This window comes from Lepisosteus platostomus, chromosome 3, assembly GCF_059453375.1.
Source record: "Lepisosteus platostomus isolate fLepPlt1 chromosome 3, fLepPlt1.hap1, whole genome shotgun sequence".
In the NCBI taxonomy this organism is placed as follows: Eukaryota; Metazoa; Chordata; class Actinopteri; order Semionotiformes; family Lepisosteidae; genus Lepisosteus; species Lepisosteus platostomus.
This window is the reverse complement of record NC_142613.1, coordinates 37,236,675-37,260,932: the sequence shown is the minus strand read 5'-3', so window position 1 is coordinate 37,260,932 and position 24,258 is coordinate 37,236,675.

The following is a 24,258-nucleotide window of genomic DNA, read 5'->3' as shown; positions in this document are numbered from 1 at the left end:
ATCTAGTGTAGAAGTTGTCATCCAAGTTCATTTACGAAACGGTCTAAATGAATGATATACTGAATGTATGTCCTCTTGGTATTTGTAACTTTTTGTGACTGAATATATACCTGTTGTATTCTGCTAACCCTTACGATAAGATCTGTTATGTTTATATGCACATTTTATGTATTAATAAATGTATTTTCGTGTATTAGTACCCGTGTGTGTGCGTTGTTTGAGTTATCCCACAAGGTTGGATTCTAATACCATCAAAAGAATCATTTTGTGACTTACTGCTACAATTAATAATTGTCCCAGTTATGCACAAACCCCTTCATTTACTGGTGCCTCGTGAGAGGATGCCTACATCAGAGAAGAGCAATTCATAGAAAGAGCATCCAGATGCATTCCTAGTCTTAAGGGAAAGCCCCACAAAGATGGAGGGAACCAAACCTCTTTAGTCTTGAACAGAGGGATTTGATAAACGTTCGACTAACAAATAACTGAGAACATCACTGGATATCTTCAAAATCAAAAGTGAAACATGAACCAGAGGTCATAGGTTGGAAATATGAGGAAGTGGTTTTAAAGCCAAGAACCAGGAACACTTCATAATCTAAGAGTTGTGGTAACACCATGTACCCCAACACAGTGATGAAGCCAATACCCTTCTTTTCTAGTTGAATGAGATCCTCATTTAGCTACCAATTACCAAATGGGCTAAACTATCCAAATGGCTTTCTCTCTGTTGCAACTGTTCTTATGTTTCCCCCTTAAATTGCCCCCTGGGGATGAATCATAATTCAAATCATTCAAAATTAAAAATCCTACTGTTCAAATCCACTACTACACAACATTCTAGGGGCGGTGTGGTGGCTCTGTGGCTAGAAGGTTGCCGATTAGTATCCTGCAGCCGGCAGAGGAATCCTGCTCCACTGGACCCCTGAGCAAGGCCCTTAACCCCAACTGCTCCAGGGGTGTTGTACTGTATAAACGGCTGACCCTGCACTCTGACTCCAAGCTTCTCTCCCTGTCTGTGTGTTTAATGGAGAGCAAGTTGGGGTATGTGAAAAAAATACAAATTCCTAATACAAGAAATTGTCTATGGCCAATAAAGTGATCTTATCTTATCTTCTAGATGCATAGAACACAATCTAGAATGCGCCTTGTGAACAAATGTTTTGCTAAATATAAAGTTCCCATCAGGGAGAGATCAACAGTTCCCAATAATTGAAGTATCACAAAAGCTTTGAATTGACATAACCCATGCAATTTAAAGACAGTCATAACATAAGGAATAAAAAAAAACAATAGGTTTGTTTTTGCTCACATATATTGTCCACTTATAATGAAGCAATGTTAGAGAATATCAGTATTCTGAAAGTATCGCATTTTAATACAAGTTAGTCCAATGATTTGAACCCCTGAGTGTAGTGGAATGCAATGAAAGGTATTGGATACCAGCCTTGATTGTGTCACCCAAGAAATCGCATGTCTCATCTGGTCAGTCATTTGACTACAATCCAGGTAAAGTCAAAGCAAGAGCAAGCCTGATCGCCAGTGTTCTATCACAAGCAGCTATTGTTGAGTGAAAATCCTATATATTTATCCACTTCTCAGTCCTACTGTACCAGCACTGGAAACAGTTTGTTTGTTGCAAGGATTCCATAGGAGGTTGTTTTTCCTTTTCCATTCTTTGGAAGGAACACTCTGCAGATGTTATTCCTGTAAGAGTTTTATAGTTTTTGGAGAGAAAAGAGTAGAAATCAACCAATGGTATATTACTCCTCTAGTGGCGGCAAACTGCACATTTTTTATCATAATCAGTTTCCATTAAGATTTTTGTGTGTGAACAGACCGCTATTTTAGTTAACTGCCGGAAGGTGGCGCAAGTGATGCTGCTTTTCACCTGGAGCATCAGTTGGTGAAGTAAAGCAGTCAATCTTGGTGAATTCAATCTTTGTAACTTTACAGATTTGCAGACACCTAAATAAATGTGTTGTGCTTAGATGGGTGTTTCTCTTCATTCCTAAAGTGCAACACCTGTACTACTGATAAGTCAGTCAGGAGCAAAACAAACAACTGTAACGCCACACCCTCCCCAGAAAGGATACAGGGGCAGTATGCTCCTTATTTCCTGATCCTCTTTATTTCATGCTACAGTAGAGTAGGTATGCTTGTGTTTACCTGGAAAATGTATTTTTTTCTTCCTTGGATTAATAAAATAAGACAATTCCAGATAATTTTCTAATTGCTTTGTCCAATTTAGAGTTGCAGTCTTAGATAATTATTCAGTTTAAATCTCAAAACATTACAAGACAGGCATTACAATAGAGGCAAACACTATAATGTGTCATGTTTTAATGCCTTTGCATATGTATTTATTTGGTTGGACAGTTGTTTTATGCCTTTTTCAGAAAATTAATGGCATACTGTACGGATACCTTGATTGTCACGATCACCATCCCTCCTCTAGAGGGCTACTACCCTTTTGTATTTTAGTTTCGTTATTACATGCACCTGCCCCCTGTTTGCCGATTACTATATAAGTGTGGCGTTTCTGTGGCTCTTGGCTCAGAATCTGGAAGTCGGTCCAGGAGTGATTCTGGACATCAGAACGGCGTCCTGACCATCTCGGTCCGGGGCTCGGTGAGCCTGGCCTCATTATTCCTTTTAGCCTCTGTGTTCCTGTTCGTGTTCCCCCTTCCCGCGGATTTTAATCGTTCTTGTCTTGGATGGACCTCCTGGTTTTGGATTATGGACTGTGCCCTGGTTTCCCTTTTTGGACTGTGTTGGACTTGTTCACCTGCGCCATGCCCCCAGAGCACCGGATCACAGCCGTCACGCCCCCCTGTCTGTCATCCCGTCCTGTTCCTGCCGTGTTTCCCCTGATGTCCTACTCCAGTCACTTCTGAGTTATACCGTCTGCATAGGGTCCTAAACAACACATTCGGGAGTCAGAACCGGCTCCCATTACATTGATGTTTCAGTGTGGGGACCCCCATAGTGCCAAGCCTGGGGCAGTTTCTCCAGTTCCCTATTCCATATGGACAAGCCTAGCAATGGCCATATCATCACATGCTGTGGCACATGAATGAGCACCTTTTTCACACTTTTCATGGTTCTGCCTCCTGGTTGTGGTTCAATTATTTAAAATTTGGCAACTGCATCTAAAGTATTTTAGAGACATCTTAGACCTGATGCTAGACCTGAGACCATTCAGGTCTGGTAGTGCTTAAACCAGTATTACTGCCTGTCCAGCTAATTATAACCTTTTCGTGTATTATCTTACTGGTTGACTTCTACATTTTAGAACAAAAGGGTGCTTTAGGCTACTGCTGTAACCCTGAAAGAAACAAAATCACTTTTCAGCTCCATTTTGGGGTTCACAAATGAATTAGGTAGATTAAGTAGCAGAGTTACTGGTAACGGCACTTCCATTTGTCATTAAGTTTCAGAAATAGTCATTAAGAAATAGTAAACACGTTAAGCTTGTTGACTTGTTGAACGTTAGAGTCAACTATAAAAATATTTCAATGCAATAAATAGCCAAGTTAAAAAGGCACACGAAGAATACATTCAAATTTTAATTTAACACGTGAAACAATTTTGGCACTTTCTGGGTTAGTAAAGAAATTCAGTTGAAATTAGCCGAAATAAGTGAAACAATTCCTCCTAGTGGAATTATATTGAGAACAGATAAGACTGTAGTAAACAACCTTGAAAAAACATTTCCCCTCCTGAGAATCACACATTTGAGAGTAAATTATAAACCCACATCAAATTCCAGTCTCAAGCAATTGAGCAGAAGGATTTTTTCCTCACATTTAAGTTGAGAATAATTAAATTAAGTATATAAAATACTGTAATGGATGCTAACTATCTCATTTCTGTCTAAAAAGAGTCAAAATTGTTGTCCTCTAAATAACAGTGAGTAAAAAAGTCTATACATTTCACATAGCTTTACTATTATTTTTCTAGAGATATATTCCTTAAATGAAAGATTAATTTATATACTGTATGTGGTAAGGAAAATGGCTTTAAATGGATCTAATCCATCTAATGAGCCAAGACCAAAAAACTAATTTGTTTTAAATCTAATGTCTAAGCAAAGTATATAGGGTACGAAACAGATATGATTTTTTTAATATTGAACTAAAATTAATATAAATTAGTGTTATATTACTTGACCAGAACTGCAGCTGTTACACAAAATGTTGCCCTAGCTGCCCTCAACCCATTTAAAAACAAAGAATAATTTAATTTAGCAACATTTGGGCACAGTTACTAGTAAACTAAACCAAAGGCACTCTTTTTCTTAACATTTATGCTGTTCTTGTAGCTCCGGCCCCTGTTAACTCAGTGTCCATACTCATCTCCTTTGGGTATCATTGGCTCATTCCAGCACTTGAAAGTATCATATATAATGTAATCCAATAGGTCTCTCAATTACTTGGTTTCCTAGGACTCTTCCAGAAACAACAGGTGCAGGGTTGAGCAGCAGCTCCAGTAACACAACATTAGGAGCCCAAACTCATGTCTGAGAAATGCAATAATGTTAAAAATACATAATCCTTTTTGCCACACCAAGATATACTGGACCATGACACATAAATCCTGTCATGAAAACACTGGTCACTAGGAGATAAATTCTTCCAAACACAGGGCTACTTATTTCCTTTCAGATGCTCAGACTTGCCCAGCAACTGTTAGAAAGCTTTGACAAAAACATTTAAAACGACATTCAGGAAAAGAGTGCGCAAATTCTAACAGCTGAGATTTCTCTCTAGAGCATACTTACAATAATAATGAGATGCCATATTGGGGAAAAAGGTGTGAAAAATCATGGCTGGCCGATTTGTGTCTTTGGTTGACTCAAGGTATGCACTTTTTATGCACTTTATTACACTTTTGTGGTTCATGAGCAAGTCTCCATTCACTTTTGTGACAAAATTCTTTGTCATTGTTCAAATAAGTACTGTAAAATAATGTACACATTGATATCACATTCACCCATTGGGACATAATTTTTGTACTAATTTCTTGCCCTCAGGAGAATATATCACCTTAACAGTGAAACTAATAATTGATCTCAACATTAAAAATGGCACTCTGAATGCTATAAATATGTCTCCTCATCAACTGTATTTTATAAATTTATGAGCTCATTATATATCATCTCTCACTTTTAAAAGTACACATGAGAGTCATAAAGTAGCTAATAATGTCAGCTGCTGGCACATGCAGAAAAATTATATTAAATGATTTTGAAAATTCCCATATAAAACAACACTGTACTTTGTTGTGGCTACTGTTTAAAACTCAAAGGGATATAAGATCTGTACCTAGAGCACAGGAAACATGTTTTGAAAAATTTAGAACATGCAAATGTTTATATAATATCAAGGGTAATGGAACAACAGAAAAAAAAAAAGATGCAAAACTGTTTTATATGGAAATTTTCTATGTATTGTTTAGGGCCATCCTGGCAATATCTGTTGCAATTCTAGAAGAAAAACTTCCTAATTCTGATTAAAGCTTAAAGGAGAGCTGTGCAACCACTCCCATAGTGTAGTTTTTTCCTGATTTGCTATTTCACTTCCTCCCAGCAGTGCTCTCTTCAAATTAGGTTAAGACTTTGTACAGGTCATGAAACTTTGTCAATGCTATTTACAGTTCTTCTGAACTGCTGTATACAGATGCAGCCATTCAAAATGGGTGGGGTATTTCGCGGCATACCCCGGTGGGCGTGTCGGGGTATCACGCGGTGTCACGCGGTTAATCGCGCGTCATTTGACGCTCTGCCAGAAACTATCTGGCGTCATCTTGTAAAACCGCCAGGGGGAGCTTAACCTCTCATGTACAGCATTTGAGCTTTTAATTTTGAACTGTGTATTACAGCATGTTAATCATCAGTCATTAAAATGTTGGTATATTTTATGAAAGCAAGATTGCTCAGTTGGACAAAAGTACACAACCTACCTTTATCAGAAATATTTATGCATCAAAGCCTTTACCGAAGATATTACTAATAGTATTAATAATGGATGACTTTGGACAAGCTGTATACTCAAAGTATAATTTCTTTAGCACATTTGTACAAGCACTTGGAATCTGTCCAAGCCATACTTTGTCAGGCATTTTGTTTTACTTCAACGGGCATAAAAACTTCCTTGCTTTTAACAGGGCGTTTCATAATTTCTAACTATGAAAATGATTTAAAATGCGACACTTATCATTCAACTAGAGCTCAAAATATCACAAGGATCCTCAAGAGCACAGCAAAGAGTGTATTAAAAGATACTTGTATGTATAAACTATACGTGCAAACGTTTCATGTTTCATGAGAAAGCTGTGCTCAATGTATTTAAGGGACTTAAAAGTAAAAGGAGATGCTTCATATTGCGGGACTAATTTTAAAAACTAAGTTATAAATGCAGACGCTCCCTCGGTGCCGCGCCGGGTGTAAATATCAAAATATACATACCCAACACTGATTGTACCCATCTGTCATGCAAATAAAACACCTTGAATTGAATTGAATTGAGGGAGAGAGGGAGGAGGGGGAGAGAGATAACCAGGACTCAAGGCAAATAAGATACACTCCACAGGCATTCACAACAGCAACATATGAAACGTTTGCACGTATAGTTAAGTTATTACTTGGTTTTCAAAGTGCAATGAAATACAATATTGCTGTTGTTGCTGTTCTTGTTGTTTTTATCCTGTAAAGTGTTTTGAGAAGCCACCTTTAAAGGCGATATATACTGTAAAAGCGCTGATTCTTATGGAATGTGTTCCGCCGGGGATTCAAATTGTTTTTAATTTTTTTTTAATCGCGTATCTAAGGAAATCTCAGTTTAACTTTGTTCATGAACAAACAGTGGCATGTTACATTATTATTAGTTTTTTTGTTAACAAGGCTCGCCAGCTAATGTGAATCGAAACCTATCTTTCTAGCTTTTAAAGTCGTGCGATGTGTAAACCACAATTCAACTAGAGAAAAAAAGACCTGACTGACAAGATTTAAGATGTGGCTGTCAATGTTGGATTAAAAAAAACACATTGCCTGATGTTTGTTGCATTGCTTGAAAAATAACTTTATTTCGAGAGACTGGATAAGTAATTCAAGTGTTTTTTTTAACTTCCTGAAAAACAACTAATAATTTAACTATATGTGCAAACGTTTTATGATATGTCGCTGTTGTGAATGTCTGTGGACATGTGCTGGCTGGACAGGAGGCTCCACTGTACACAGAGAGGGGCGGGAGGAGGGGACAAGCCGATACATACTCTTAGAATTTGATTAATAGGGAATATAATACAAAAATATAGTACTAAAAATAAGATCCACTCTACAGACATTCACAACGGCGAGTGTCAGAAGATAGGACACAGCGGCTCAGGCACCCGCTGAATGGAAAAGGGGCACTTTAATGTTCTGTATGGCTAATACTAAAGCCAATACTGGCTCAATACCCTCAATGGGCTTTGACGTGCTAATGCGTTGGTTTAACAGTCCGGGTGTGGCAAGCTTCCAATGTCAACTCGACTCGATTGGAAGACAAAGAACATATTTTAGCCCTAAATGAATTAATAGCAAACATGGTTTACATAAAATACATTTTTCCAAGAAAGTTTATAATAATACGATCTATAGTTGAAATCTGAGCCTAAATATAAAGGAAAAGCATTTTCAGAGAGCAATCACGCTGTGTTTATGTAGAAAAAGCGATTAGGTTTATGAGCAATCTAATTACCTATTCGCTTAAAACGCTATATAAAATAAAGTTTATTTAGAGATGAATGATCAGTGTCGCAGTTTAAATAATTTTTGTAGGAGGGCTTGGACAGATTCCAAGTGCATTTTTGCAATTTACGTTGCATTGTCCAATGTTCTGTTGTAATACAGTTTAGAAAACAGTTAGTCTAAGCTTTATCAGCTTATTTAAAATAAATTTTTTGAATCCCGGGCGGAACACACTCCATAAGAATCAGCGCTTTTATACAGTATATCGCCTTTAAACACATATATTTAAACACGCGTTTATGATTTAAATCAAAACGCGATTCAAATCAATATAAATGTTTATTTTGTAACGCATAGGTGACTATTCATTGTTATTAAAAAGACTTAAATTCGATCATGTTGTGATATTTAGAAATATAAATTTGTTTGGTGCGAGTGAGGTTTTATTTAATCTCTGACCAAGGGAAACGTTTCATTTTTTCAAATAAATGTTTGTTAGAAAATAAAGTCATAGTTCCATGGGATTCAATCACAGACCATGTGACATGGGAGTCAGGAAACTAACACACAGCACCACCAGATTTGATAACGCTATAAAAACGCTATAAAATAATGTGACTAGGCACAGAACAAGTTTACAGCACAGTACAATAATAAATGCTGACCATGACTTTAGAAGCATAAATTACCTTACACTCAATTTAAACACAAGCTGTCTTTCTGTATGAACCTCTAAGCTGGTTCATACAGAAATGTAGAAATGCATTAGCCTGATTATGATTAAAAAACACATAATTAAACACGCGTTTGTGATTTAAATCAGAACACGATTTAAATCAATATAAATGTTTATATTGTAACGCATACTGTCCAGCCTCCATTTCTCTATAAAAATTTACTCTATTGCACACACACACACAATAGAAGCAGGAACCGTTGTCAGAAGGGAAGAAGGTGACTATTCATTGTTATCAAAAATGACTTAAAATCAATCACGTTGTGATATTTTGAAATATAAAAGTCAATTGATTGTCCATAATATCGCTATTCTATTTTTTCGAAGAAATGTTTGTTAAAAGAAGAGTCCAGCACCAGCTGGATTTGAACACACAACCTGTGAGTTGTTAGTCAGGCACGTAGACCAGTAGGCTACAGGGGAAGTCACATGAACAGGGAGGCGAAACAGCCCTACACAGCCCTGTCGCAGTACACGAATATAATCATATCGTTATTAAATTCTTTAGATACGCGATTCCATATTATATTCCCTATTAATCAAATTCTAAAAGTATGCTTGTTGACTCTGGTATCTCTTTAGTTAAAGACTTCGATGCTTAAAATGTTTAGGGAGAAATGGAATACTGGTGTGTATTTTTTACTTTAAAGTACCAAGACCAGCCATATACAGTACTGTATGTTTATGTTCCAAAATTAATATTGTTTATGGCCTTCACACGCGTTACAGTATGCTCCTATTCTTTTTATGCTCAGCTACTAAGATTTCCCTTCAGTGGTAAAATTCAATATCTACAACGGGCACAGTAAAGACGTTTACTGTACTGTAAATCTTTCTACGACAGACCAACGGACCACGAGTGCCCCTGTCGGTCAACCAATCACGTACCGCGGTACCCCGCGTCATCTTGCGTCATGATGCGCGTCACCGCAGCCAATTACCTGCGGTACTTGTCTGTACCGCTCACTTTGAATGGCTGCATCTGTAATACTTCCACCTTTATGACATGAAGATTAAACTGTAAATGACTGCTGGCAGGGCATGATGTGCAAAATCATGAAGCCATTTACAAAAACTGGCTGGCGTAGTGGAAACTATAAAGAACATTCTCACCATACTGCACTACCCCTTCCACTCCATTGGAAGAGTCAAGACAATGCTCTGGTGAGCTAGGTTAGGAGTAGGGAATCCCTACCAGTATGTCTGTGTTTGTTCTCTTCATAGCAAGTGATTGAGTTTATTAAGAGCAGAGTTTAAAAAAAAACATGCAGAGACCCAGACCCTCCACACCAGGATTGGACACTCCTGACCTTATCACTCCACAGGAAGTATTTGACAATTCTACAGCCCATTGACTTCTCAGGAAGACATAAAAGTTGACTTCATTATTATTGTTCCTTCTTGAACTTACAACTATTATGAAACAAAGAAGTTATTTCTGCCATCTGCTGGATTGAAACTGGTCCACAGGGTTAAAATTTTGCCTGTGTTCATTTAGAACTTCAGAAACTATGGGAAGCAGCTCTAAAACTAAAAACAGGAGCCATTTCTTTAGCTTACTAGTCACATCTTTGTAGCCTGACTTCCTTCAAGACTATTAGTTGGCATATGTACGCACCAAATATTCGTGACCAAATATCAGTGAGCAAGTACAGGATGAGCAAATTGGAAGATGCAAAAAACATCACCAAAGGCCTCTTCTATGCTAGTTCTGGATCTCCAAACCCCACCATCGCTGTAGTAGATGAAGTCTCACATAATGAAACACAAGGCAGACTTATCCATTACCAAGACAAAGAAGCTGAAATCCACAACACAAAGACAGAAGCAATGTGCAGAGTCCCAAAACCAGTATCTTAACAAAGCCAAGGAAGAGCTGAGTGGTGCTTTGTTGCAGATAAAACTACAACAAGCACAGTGTACAGTATATAAGGACTCCAAATCAACAGCTTCAAATGAATAACCATTCTGGAACTGTAATCACAACATGGTTTCCTTTAAAACCTTTTGAAACCCCACTGGAGCAGTCAAACGCAGTGGGTTTATAATTAAAAAAAAACATGAAGGAATACAGCAAGTGAATTTAAAGGGTTTACAGACATTCATCAATATAATTTAACCTTACCTTTATTACCTTCCCAGGGTGCATCAATGATTTAATATGATCTGATTTTCTTTACAAAAGTTTGCATTATGAAGGGTGATGTTAAATTGTTTATAAATGGAAGCATGTTCTGTAACTGTCAGTTTAGAGCAGAAACACACCTGATATTTCAGAAAGATCAGAAAGGTCACAGAATGTCAATGAACAGAACCTTCTGACCTTCAGCATTGATGCAGCCAATATAATTCTATAGCTATTTAGACATCCTACAGTCCTGTAGAGAAAATGAACTAGATGGGGAAGCAATAACAAACAGAAATGTTTAGAACATTCAGTTTAAATTGTAGAATTTAAAACAAGAGATATTATGTGATGTGGAAATAAAATTGTTCAATGCACTAGTAAGATCCTGTTTAAATAAATGTGTGTGAGATTTTGGTCAAAATATTACTAAAAGCACTTGCTTAAATAATTCACAATATGTTCATGCTAGATGTTTTTGTTTTGATCTTCAATGTTTCGCTCAACTGCTGAACAGATGGTCACATACTTTAAGGAAGAGCAGACATTTCTAAAGTCTTAGATGACAAGGTCCAAATACAAAAATGATACTGAAACTACAGAAGGTTTGAAAGATATATGTCTGAGGTAACAGAAAGAGACAGAAACAAAAGAATAGAATGGGTCACAACACTAACAAAAGCATACTAAAACCTTGGCTTTGGGTTAGGTACTTTTAGGTTAGGTAGTGTTCACAAATGGTGAACATGAATGCAGGACTTAATATTTTATGGAGAAATAGGGTATGGTTCTGTAAAACAAGTACGTTTGTACAGTGCTTTGTGTTGTTAATAATATGATATAGTTTTGTTAATAATATGAGTGTTAACAATCTCAGAAATAGCATTAGTATTTATTTGTAATATGTACAGAACTTTCAATGAAAATGAAATGCATTGTTCTCCACTGTCAGTGAAGTTATTGTATGTGCTAACAAATCAATCAGATCACTCTTATGATTTTGTAGGTTGCCCTGTAAAGACTGTTTTCATTCTCTGTGGAGTGTACAATATTTTCTATACTTTTTACATCTTGTTTTCACTTCTATTACAAATGCAGCACTACTGCAAAAATGTGACCATTAAGAATTCTGTGTGAATAGGCACAATTCCAAATGTAGAACCTATGAATATCAAAGCTTTACTGCATGTGCTGTTACTGTAAGAGTAAGGAGATTAAAATTGGCACTGTTGGACAAGATACGCCCTCTATTAGAAGACAGAATGAAAATCATCAAGTTTGCAGGAGCACATTAGATGAGGACAACCAATGATGGCGGTTTCTGATTTTTGTGAAGCCCTTCTCCTAGCAACCAAGAAACAGCATACAATATACTGTACTTAATAGCACAGGTACAGTACATGCACAGAAAAGATTTTTATAATGCCACTTGAAGTTGTTTTGATATTAATTATCATACAGTACCATATCTATTACTATTATATTAATTATTGATGGTCTTACTTTACACACCCGAAATGTATGCGGAATAAATTTTCCTAATAAACATGATATTTGTGTAGGTTTTTTGCAAAGAAGAAAGTACAGTGGATTTCATCAAGATTCTGGAGTCTCACCTTTTGTGCCTACAATAATATACAGATGTTTTGTTTTTTTATTGTGACACAATTCTCAATTTTCTGTTCTTGGTAAACCGGATGATGGAGAAAGGAGGACTATATTTTTAAGGTCAGTAAGATTTTATTTATTTGATTTACGTTCCAATGACTTTCCACAGATTTTTTATTTCACTCACTTAACTCTTATTGGATCCTTCTGAATAGCCTTTAATTACAAGTGCTTATGTAAAAGCCATATTTATCACAACTTCTCAATGATCATAATGGCAGCAAGACTGCATAGTTTTACGCTTGACCTTGGGCTAAGGAGGAAGGGCTTGTAACTGTTTGATTGAGCATTGATTCTTCATTTCTTTCTCCTATTATGAGTGGCCCTGTGATTGTACAACAGGACCTGTGTTTTTGAAATTGTTTCTTTTGTACTGGGAGCTTGAGTTGGGAGGATGTAGAGGAAGGCTGTTAAGAGACTGATGAGAAGCAGTCGTATATTATTGAACTTTCATTTTTCTCCCTCTTGGTATGGGTATTACAGTAGGTTGGTGATGGATATATAAAGTTGTGATTATTCCCTGAATCCCTGTTCCTCCCAGCTCAGGTTCTCTATACTGTATGCATGGTCCTTTTAAATTATTCTACTTATTGTATTTTCTTTTGCTGTTGTGTATGGGGAAGATTGAAATTGTTTGTTTTTTTTTCATCTGCTGAGTTTTTATGGTCATTTGACTGACTTTACTGGGAACTTTTATATGATGTTATGCTTAGTTTTAGTGTTTGCACACATGATCTGAGAGAATTCATAGATATACATACTGTAACAACTAGTACTGCAGCTACCATGTCCTGAGCTAGGCCTCACTGAGATAAAGTGCCAGCAGTCTAAAATGTTTCTTGCTGTCTATAAAATATTCAATGAATTAAAGTCTTTCACTGAATCACTCATTCTTTCAGGAGCTAAAGCATACAGTCAACATTCATCCCTATGCCCTGGGCATATGGTTATTTTTAAAACCACAAACATTGTCAGGTTTTTGAGTTTATAGGACCAGTTCATAAGAATACATTTATGTATTACTTTATGTGACATCTTTTTGATTTAAATAAAAATGCAAAAATCATGGAATTCTGTTCAACTACTAAATGGTAAACATCCACCAGTTAAGTTGATGACATTTACTGTCAATGTAAGAACAGACTGCAGTACAGCTACTGTATATAAGGGAACATCTGTGTAATTATGCATTTACTATAGCAGTAATTCCAATACAATAATATGGAACATACTAGATTTATTGAGCAGAATTATTACAATTTAGTTAAAGCAGGAAACATCACATAATCTCTATGTAATTATGAATTCCAAAATCAATTGAATTGAATAAACAATTAGGGAGATACTAGCATCTATCATTTGTTGTGATGTTCTAGTTGTAATCGCAATACATCAGTAGAAAATGATTGGTCCTTAAACAATAAAACTTATTGTATGTTGTACATATATACAGTACTGCATACAGTACAAAATACTGTAAAAAACAAAATATACCAAATTAATTATAAGATGATTGAAGATTCATGCGATGGACTGGCATCCTCACCAGTGTGTGTCCTGTCTTGTACCAATGACTTGCATAGAAATTGGACATACTAAGATCAACATTTTTTTGTCATCAGTTGAAAATGTGGCTCATAGCTGTCCCAGAAATCCTAAAACAACTTTCAGTGAAACCACCGACAACTCTTCTAGATAGTAGGGATTTAGGCCTCAACATTCAAAGCTGATGGGAGATAGAGAGTGCAGAATTACAAGTATTATACCTACATGCAAATCTTCTTGGCATCAAGAAAAAATAAAAGCCAGATTAGAATTTGCTTGGACATGCAAGACATAAAGTGAAAAAGAGAAGAAAAAAAACTGCCCATTCCTCAAAGCGCATCACCTCATCTGTAAATCACGGTCGAGATAATGTCATGCATGGCCACCTCGGGAACTGGTTCACTGTTTTTATTGATGATGTAACTATGCAATGATGACAGCAGCCGAATGAATTCTGTAGGGTGTAGAAATATTTTGTCTGCTTTTGTAGAAGAAAATGCGTCCATAGTTATTGGGCAATGCTTGACTGTGCAGCATGACAATGACCCTAAGCATATGGCCAAAGCAACAAAGGAATTATAAATAAAACAACTGAAATGGGATATGAAGAGAACTTACCACTACATTAATCCACTTACTGTATACTCCGCAAAACTAATTTCACTTTAATTGTGATGAATTAGGCAATTGGTTTGCAGGTTATTAATCAGGATATACATCCATCTATCTTCAATAGCTGTTAAATCCAATACAGGGTCATACTGAATCACAGTGAAACCCAGCAGCCAACAGATACAGACTGGATGGGTGGCCGGAATATTGCAGGGCACCCACACACATGCACTGGGAGATGCCAATTAACCAAGACGGCATGTATTTCAACTGTGGGAGTAAACTAGAGCACCTGGTAAAAACAAATGCAGCCACAGGAAGAACATGCAGACCAGGCACACCAGGTGGAAATTAAACTTGAGAGCAATGCTAACGGTCACATTACTGTGCTGCTATTAAGAAATTACAATTATTGAATAAACAGCTTGAACAGGAACTTAGTCATTCTGTGTATGCTCAGAACAGGTGTAGAAGCAAAAGCTGATTATCTGAGTGTTACAGGACTGTACTGGGTCACTAGGGATTTAATGACTCAATATCACAAGATGGATATTGCAGCTTAGTATTGATTAGAGTAATTCCTCAGAAAGATGTACAGTACAGTATGTGAGACTGGAGTACTATCCAGCCATATTATTGTAGTTAACTCCTCTGGATCTTATAAGAACATTCATGTAATCAGATTGGAATATGTTGCCTCCTCTTAATTGTAACATTTTAGAAATTCTCTAACATCATATTTTCTTATATTGCTATCCTTGAACATGAAACTAATTATGCTTCTCAGGTACCTCTTACTGTGGTTGCAGAGAGAAAAAAATGTTATGAAAACAAAATATTCAACTTAATCTGAAGTAGAGTGAAACAAAACAATATCAAAGACAATTAGTACAATTTATCAGATATGTCTGCAAACAGGTTTGGTTTAGACAATGATATTAAATTTCACCTCTTTGATACGAAAGTAGTAGTTTTGGCAACCCAACAAAATAAAATGATTAGAGATAATAAATGCAAAAAAATATACACAGGCTTTAAGTACAAAAAACAAAATAAGTATATATTTTAAAATGGCTGTTCAAATGAAGTAACACAGTAGATATCAATTTTTTTTTCTACAGCTAATGAGACACAAGCTCTACATTGTCAATGAGCCAGTTCACCTCATAACGCCAGTATATCATACCACCATAAAATGATAACAGCTTGTCTGTCTGCTTCTCACTAAAAATACATTAAACATATTACATCTTACAAGTACATCAGAAATGTATTTACCCTACAGCCTTTGAAGCAACTTCATCCATATTTCCACAATTACCACCGGAACAAGGAATATGTGTATTTAGACATTCATGGTATTGTAAAATAGGTTCAGCTTATGAATGCAGTGAAGCATTTTCCTTTCTATTTCACAGATACCTAGTTAGTAGTGTCATAACATAAATTAAAATAATGTATTATAAACAGGCACCTAAGTGAGTGTTATTAATGCAGTGGTTAATACTCAGATAGTCAGATGATGCAGTGGTCAATACTCAGATAGTCAGATGATACCCCATTTTGCAGTTCATGTTTTCTTAACAGCTTTCTTCCCACTTTAAGTTACACATGGCTTCCTAAAATGTTTTAAAATAGTGCTACCACTGTTTGAAATTGGCTACTGCCTTATTTATACTTTTGTATATTTTTAGGTTTTTTGAGTGTACTGTAGCAGTTTTTTAAAAAAAGCTCATATAAATGTCCATGAACCATTCATGGTTCATGGTGGGCTGTTCTCCGGTTGGTCATAGAGAGATTGCAGTGATCGTAAGAGAGAAATTAGGACATAAAAAAGGTTACAAATGAGAGTTTGGCCCATCTAGCCCATTTGGTAATTAGTAATGATCCAAGGATCACAGCCAACCACTTCTTGAAAGATGCCTGAGTCTTAAATACAGTAGGTGGTGATTTTTTTAAAATTGACCTTAAATGTAAATGAGTTTTCAGACTTTTATAGATTCATCTTCTGAAAATTCAATTCATCGAATGATTCACTTAGATACTGTCATATGAAATGCTTGCTCCTTTACATATGTCCCCTCCACCCTTTTTTCACCTCTTCAGGGAGTATTTGGATATGAACAAGTTCCAGGAGCTGTTGTTTTTTTCTTTTCCACTATTTTAAAGATGGATATCTAATGCTTTCACCTGATGTGTTTACTAAGATCCAATCTTAGTACAGTGTATACTGTAGCAGCAACAGAAATGGGTCTGGCTGGCTTGTCTCACTGCAGTTGAAATGGTTCTGAGGAAGACATTGGGAGCCATAGTATTGAATAATGGTTCCTGGCCAATCTTAACACTGTTCATACAGTATGTATTTATTTACTACTGTACCTTATTCCATGGTGTGGGGAGAAGATGGAGCTCTGGAGTTCTGCCATTGAAGCTGTTAAGCTCAATGGTAATTAAGTCATCATAGTTATTCTACTCATTATCACCATTGAAGCTGTTTGGCTTTATTTTAAGGGTGGATCATTGGAGGTATACTGGAGATATCAGTAATAGCAGGAGTAGAGTGGGAATATAGTATTGATTTTTATTTGCTTTTTTCTGTTTTGGAAATATTAAAAACTTAAAACTGGTTCACCAAAAATCAATTGTTCCTTGGGGCTAACTACTGTAATGGAGTACGGTACCATTAGCTACACGAAGCAATACAATGATGCACAACAATATATAAACTATATAAAACAAAAAATATATAAAATATATAAACTGTTGGGCAGTTTATTTTTTAGTATGAATATATGGAACTGTTCTCAATCTTGCAGCAGAAATTTCACAACAACTAACCTTTGGGTAGACTGAATATCAAGTTCATATCATGCAATATTATTAATATTGATGCCATATAGACAATCAAGTTCATTACAGAAGACCCCCTTTGACATTGCTATACATGTTTTGCAGTATACAAAGAAAATTATTGTGCCTTATCAGTTTTTGTTTCCTTTTTTTTGATCTATTTTTTTCTGTTCTCTGTTTCAACTTCCAAATTTTAGCTTAATGTAAAAACCAGCCTAATATTGAATGTTATGCATTTCATCATACGTCAGTAATGAGTCATCACTCTTTAGGCAGATCTCTACACATCCGTTTATCTTTTTTTCTTGTTTTTGTGTTTATGTAAGCTGACAGATCAAGTATTCTCACTCCTATTATTTCACCTCTAACTCTGCCAAATACAGCACATTTGCAACACACACAGCTTTTCTTTACAATAGTATTACATGTTCTGCATGCTTAAAATGTAATTTTCTTTTTGTATGTAGAAACAAAATTAACTTTAAAGCTTAAGATAGACTATTTGAATAATATTAAGAACAACAACAAGTGTGAGAATAAAGAATTAGTGTTCTGTCTCCTGCTCTGGAACATCAAGAAAAGCTTTCTGACTTCTAACCTGTTACCTTTTACTTTCTCACTTCCCCTTCCCCCGTCAAATGGGAAGGTTTCCAGATGTTTTTCTCTCTCTCCTCATTTCCACATCAGATGATTACATATCTGATAATCAGTAAAGGGCAATAGAACCCAGTAAGCCTACAACTCAGTCTTCTGCCTCTCCTTCTTCACTTGCCAGCATAGTTAGAGAGCAGGGAGGATCTCCACAGTAATAATGTTGTGTCATCTGCCAGCACAGTTCTCCTGGAGTTTGAGAATGGAGCTAGGCTTGCCCCTAAGGACTCTGGGATAGTATTCAGATTCCAATTCAAACAGCTTTATTGGCATGACTGATGAATTACAATGTCACCAAAGCCGAAAAAACAGAACATTTATAGACATCACATAAAAAGCCCACTCTCTGATCCTCAAGCTGTGAAAAGAGATCACATAATGGGCGCCCAGCCCCATTGAGTTTTTCCCCTTCCCCAATCGGATTGGAAGCTGCTCTGATTCTTGAAGGTGTTGGAATTCTGGGATTAGATTTGTTATTTCAGGGAAAAATGTTTGTCTAATGTACTGTATTTCTTGTAGTGCAGCAAAAAGTGGATCTCTGTCTCTGCTTCTCTCCGCTGGCTGTATGTATGAGCACACCTTGTCCTCTCTGAACAGCCAGGTTTGTTTGTGTTTTCTAGTTACTATGGCCAGGCTATGGTCACTGAGCATGTACTTCATCAGTGTTTGTTTCTCCTTCCTATGTGGAATCTGCTTGACTTTTTTTTAAATGCAGTTAAATGATTATATTTATTATTTCTGACATCAGTTCAAAATATTGTCTGTAAAAAACAAGATGATCATTTTGCCACTCTTTCAAGATGTACTGTAGCTAATGCAGTTCTGTTGTTCCTTTCCAATTTCCTCTGTAATAGACTTCATAACACCATAATGCCATTAAGCAGATTGTCACATCCTGACACAATATTGTATAGAATAATCTAGGAATTTCAAAATATACTGACACCTTTCATTATATTGCCAGAACAATTTGTTATATGGATATCACACTTTGTGAGGAAAGCAGCAGATATAAATAATTCTCTCTTTCTTTTCATTGTGTCATTCTTGAGTTGAAGGTGCTTTAAATCCACAAGATGGTGGTTCATCAAAAGTTTGTGGAGGGAAGACATACTGTAAGTGCAGATCAGCCCTGAGGGTAGTACTGTACAATATATGAACAATCCAGTGTCACTGCCTAAGAGGCTTCTTTCTCTTTACTAACTTCAACTGCCCTCACATAGAACAAAAGTGTCATTTTGAGAGGTTCCTGATAGCCTAAACTAGTAAAAATGCTTATTTTGAGCAAACGTTGTGTTTTCTTCTTTTTCTTATTATCCCCGTGTGGGCACAGGGGTTTATAATTTCAAATTGTAAACAGGTTTCTACTAATACATCATACAGTCTCCTGTACCTTTTAATTTGTAATGGGAGGAGTGAAATGTATTAATAAAACAAGCCAAAGAATACATTTTCAAACCAATAGCCCAATATGTTGACAGGGGACTCCGTGCTGTTGGTGGTAGCATCTACTGACCTTAAAAAACCATGGCTCTGTATTTGGCATTTCATTTTCTGGGATATCGTGAAAACGCATATATAGTACTGTTAAAATCTATAATTTCTTCTTTTCAATTTAACTTGTTTTATAAATTCCACTCATTTATAAAATATATATTAAGATGTTTTAATAATCATGTAAATTATGCCATTTCCCTAACTGCTATTGCTTTGATTTATTTAACTATTCCTGGGAAGCATGACCATGAGACACTTCATAGTTGTATTCAAACATACTTTTGAAAGATGTTCAGCAATTTGTCATCTTGGGAAATTGCATTTCCCATATACTGTTGTTTTTTAAACTAAAATTGCCTTTTCAACAATCTTTCCTTTTCACATTATCGCTCACAGTAGGAAATTCTCTCTGCTTTTTCAAATCTTGCTAATAACAATAACAGCAAACCATTTTTCCAATTGAAGTCATAATCTCCATTATTCAGTACATTTAACTCGTATACACAAGACAATTTAACTTTGACTACTGTATAAAATAGTTTAAATTGACCTTTTTAGCTATGGGGTTGCTCAGCTTAAGTGATTGCTTCATACATTTCTGTTTGTATATGGAAAGATTTAATTTTTCACCAAGAAGATTGCAACCGAAAGGGATCAAAACAGGAAAAAAAGTAACTGTGTAAAAACTGTAACATACAGTATATGAGCTCAGACCATAAGACTGTTGTGAGCTTCTGAAAAACATGCATTTGTTCTCACTTGTGTCTCAGTTGGTTTTCATTGTAAATACATTCAATTAGTTCCAATACTATTGCATGTGTATGCAATACAATTAATTTGCTTATTTGTCATGGGCAAACAGAGACAGACGGGGGCTACAAAACTTTTGTTTCATTTTGTTATAATTTCACACACTATAAACTATGTATTTTTGCATATTTTTGTTTTGGCATTTGTCATAAAAATTGCTTTAGAAATCAGTTGTTTCTGGGAAATTATAGTGTATTATGGTGGCATCATGGTTAGCATTGCTGCCTTGCAGTATCAGGACCCTGGGTTCAATCCTGGACCTGGGCTGGATCTGTGTGGAGTTTGTATGTCCTTCCTGTGTTTGTGTGGGTTTCCTCTGGGTGCTCTGATTTCCTCCCACATGTCCAAGACATTCTGGTAGGTTAACATTGTCTTTTCACAAAATTGGCTCGTGTGTGTGGCTGCCCTGTGATGGACTGATGTCCAATCCAATGTGTACTGTACCCTGCCTTGGACGCACTGCTTGCTGGATAACCTCTGCCTCTCCCACAGCCCTGAATTGGAAGAAACGGTTAGAAAATGGATGGTGGATAGTGTAATTCTTTGTCACCCATACAGTATATGCCTATCTTGCAATGCATTCAGTCTGAGCTCAACACTTCTTTCACACCTAGACATGCATGTATTGCAATGCTTATACCCTTTACAACAGCTGTCTCAAAGCATAAACTGGCACAAAGAGTCAGTTTGCTTACTACGTCTTTGTTTTTTTTTCTTTTAGCAAGCTTGGAGAAGCCTGACAAATACTACGGAAGAGCCCTAGAGCCTTACACCAGCGACATTCCTATAGATCTGCTGGTCTACTGACTGGAGAAATTTAATGATCAAATAAATATCAGGTGCTGTCTCTCCTCATGCTGCAGAAAACTGTCAAATAAATTTAGCTCATTTATCTACTGACTGGCTGGTACATTGCACTTATTTCCACTGGTTTTATGAACCATTTAAGTTTCCACTCACATCCACTCAGAGTGAAAGAAAGGTCAGCTTGCTTGAGATACAGATATGGTCAACACTGCATAATTCAGAGATACAGTTTACAAGCAAACATGTACAATATATAAATCTTATAATATAGAAAATAAATGGTTATTAGCATTTACTCTATTGGTAAACAGTGATGGTAGGATTCATTATTATGTATTGTAGTAAAGAAAATGAAGTTTCTGTGTTGTGTTTTATGTTGTACAAAACCTTCTCTAGTTCATTGGAAATACTGCAAATGTGACCACATTGTGACTAAACTGTGGAACCACACTTTAGTTACATTTCTTCCAAACAAGCTGAAATAAGTCTCTTTTCTTGAAAAAGGAACTTCCATGTTCTCACATTTTTTTTTCATTTAACCCTTGTGAATAACAAAAAAAAAGATTTCTCAGTCTTTACTATACATTAAAATTTAACCTATTCAAAAACCTATCAATATGGGTATGAATATAAATTAATTCTTCACCCAATCACAAAACTGCAGGCAACAGACCAGTCTTTTTATTTTCAATTAAGTCTTTTTACATATACTGTATGAATTTAATTATTATGATTTTTTAAAATTGTACAGTAATTTGCTTTTCTGAAGAGCTAATATCACAGATGCTGACCCCTAAATGCAGTAACAGCTTTTACTTGATAGCCAACTACTCCACCTAGCAATTTTAACTATCATGATTACAAGCAATTTTAAGGGTGCTAAGACCCCTTTTTCCCCTGCAGGTTGCAGGTTCCTCACCAGTGCACCTAAACACCAGACAAGACAATCATCCAATATATTTTCCCTTTTTATTGCAGTCTATCAGTCTACTTATTACATACAGTAGGCACCAGCATATCTATAGCAGCAAAGGAAGAGGTAAAGGTTTACTCCATGCTGAAACGAAAGGAAAACAGACACAATGTTTGTGAAGCAGGTGTGGGGTAAAGAAGGAAACCGGCAGCTCTCCCTCACATCTGAAGAAGGCCTCACAGTCAAAACGTTGTGTCTCTTTTCTTTTCCTTTCAGCATGGAATAAACCTTTACGAGTTCCTTTTCAGTTTACACACACTGTTACAGCTCCCTACCTGAACTTCTCCATATCTATAACTTCCTAAAGGCTACCACACAGATCATATAACACTATCCACAAGAGGCACTTACTCTCAGAAAAGTACAAGAACCCCATGGACACCAGTTAAGAAAACCAGTGTTGGAAAGGAAATGTCCAGCAGTGTTATTCTCCAAAATCATCCCTGGTTGGTCACTTGGCATGCTTCCTTCAACCCGACCAAAGTAAGGGATGAAAATCCATGGACATTCGATGGTTCTCAGGCATCCTCTTTGTCCCAGCCATCCTGAACAATGTGAACACTTATACACCCGCTCCCACCTTACCCGGTGGTATTCTGAGTCTAGCTTTGGGCAGAGGGAGAAGGAAAACAGTGTCAGGGTCTGCCTCAGCTGTGATCTGTGATCAATGGGAATCCCAAAAACAAGGGAAAATGATTTCACTACCCTTACTGAGATACAGTACTGCCATTCTGTGCAAACTTAAAGACAGCATAGTCTCTGAGGCCTGTTGTCCCCAGACCCAAATTAATTCACTCTGTGACACTAATTAATATTAATATACATCATTCATTGCAATTGCTGAACAAACAGCCTTTTTAAAATACTAAAGTCCAACCATTACCATAACTGTGCAACAATTACACATTTCCAAATTGTCCATATCCTAACAGATTCAACAACTGCATCAACTCCATAACACAAAACTGATTGATAAATTCATACTCAAAATAATATTTTTTTTTACAGTGTGGCACATTGTTTGTCTAATAATGACTAAAATTATTACGTCACACCTGAAGGCTCCACAGCCGAAACATTGTGTCTCTTTTCTTTTCAGCATAGATAAACATTAATAATGGATATGATTCAGCCTCATTGTCATCTTCAAAATGTAGATAAAAAGTGTTGTCATTTTGGTGTAATATGTTTTCTATTTTGAGATCCTATCCCAGAACAATATTGTTTCTTTATGGTATCACGCCAAATGACACAGAAAACAATGTATTTCTTTGTATGTTGGTAAGGTAAGAATCCACAATGATATTCTTGTAACACAATTCTGGCAGGAAGACAGGAAAAGCAATATGATGATTTACAGAGTAACCAAAATAATTATGATATGAAAGGTATCACATGGCTATGATGTTGTTAATTGATGGTGCAATAAGTTATCAGATACCTTCTACTGTATGTAGACAAAGAATGACAAAATCTGTACAGGTAGATACTTGGGCATTCTGCATACAATTGCCAAAAATCTGGAAAAAAAATGTCCAATTGGTTATATTAAGGTTGGAGGTGCAGCAATTTCTTACATTTTTTTTCTAGGTAATCTACACTAATAGCAATGTTGTGTGTGCTGCAGAACCAGAATATAATGCTGATGATGATGTGGGCAAAGAAAAGAAACCATTAAGAAGTACATAAAGTGCCACAGCTGGATATGATGCGCTACTGTTTTGGAAGTGTAAGCTTAAAAAATAGGAATTTTGGCAAATAGTGTTTCTTATGAAAAAAGTTATTGATAAGTGAAACACCTGGATTGAATAACCTTAAAATAATATTCATGCTTGATTTTGATGTCTGGTGTTATATTTGGACACTACTTTATGTTTTTTGCTGTAAGTCCACCACATTAAGTTAGCTACTGTATATCAATAAGGAGCTCTCATGGGTTTCACATCACATAATGATACTATGAAGTGACATTGACCCATTTCATGCTTTCATAGACACATTAAAAGGAGTATTAGGAATATTTCCACAATAAAGTTGTCAAAAATGAAAGAGGTGTCACAAGACGTTATCACTTGCTATTAGATAGATAGATACTTTATTGATCCCGTGAGGGAAATTGCAGTGCAACAGCAGCTTTACACAGACAACACAGCCACAGTGTAACGAATGATACAACAATAATAATAATAGTACAATACATACAATACAATCAGTACAGTGAGGGGTGCACTAAAAGAGTTACTCACAGTCCG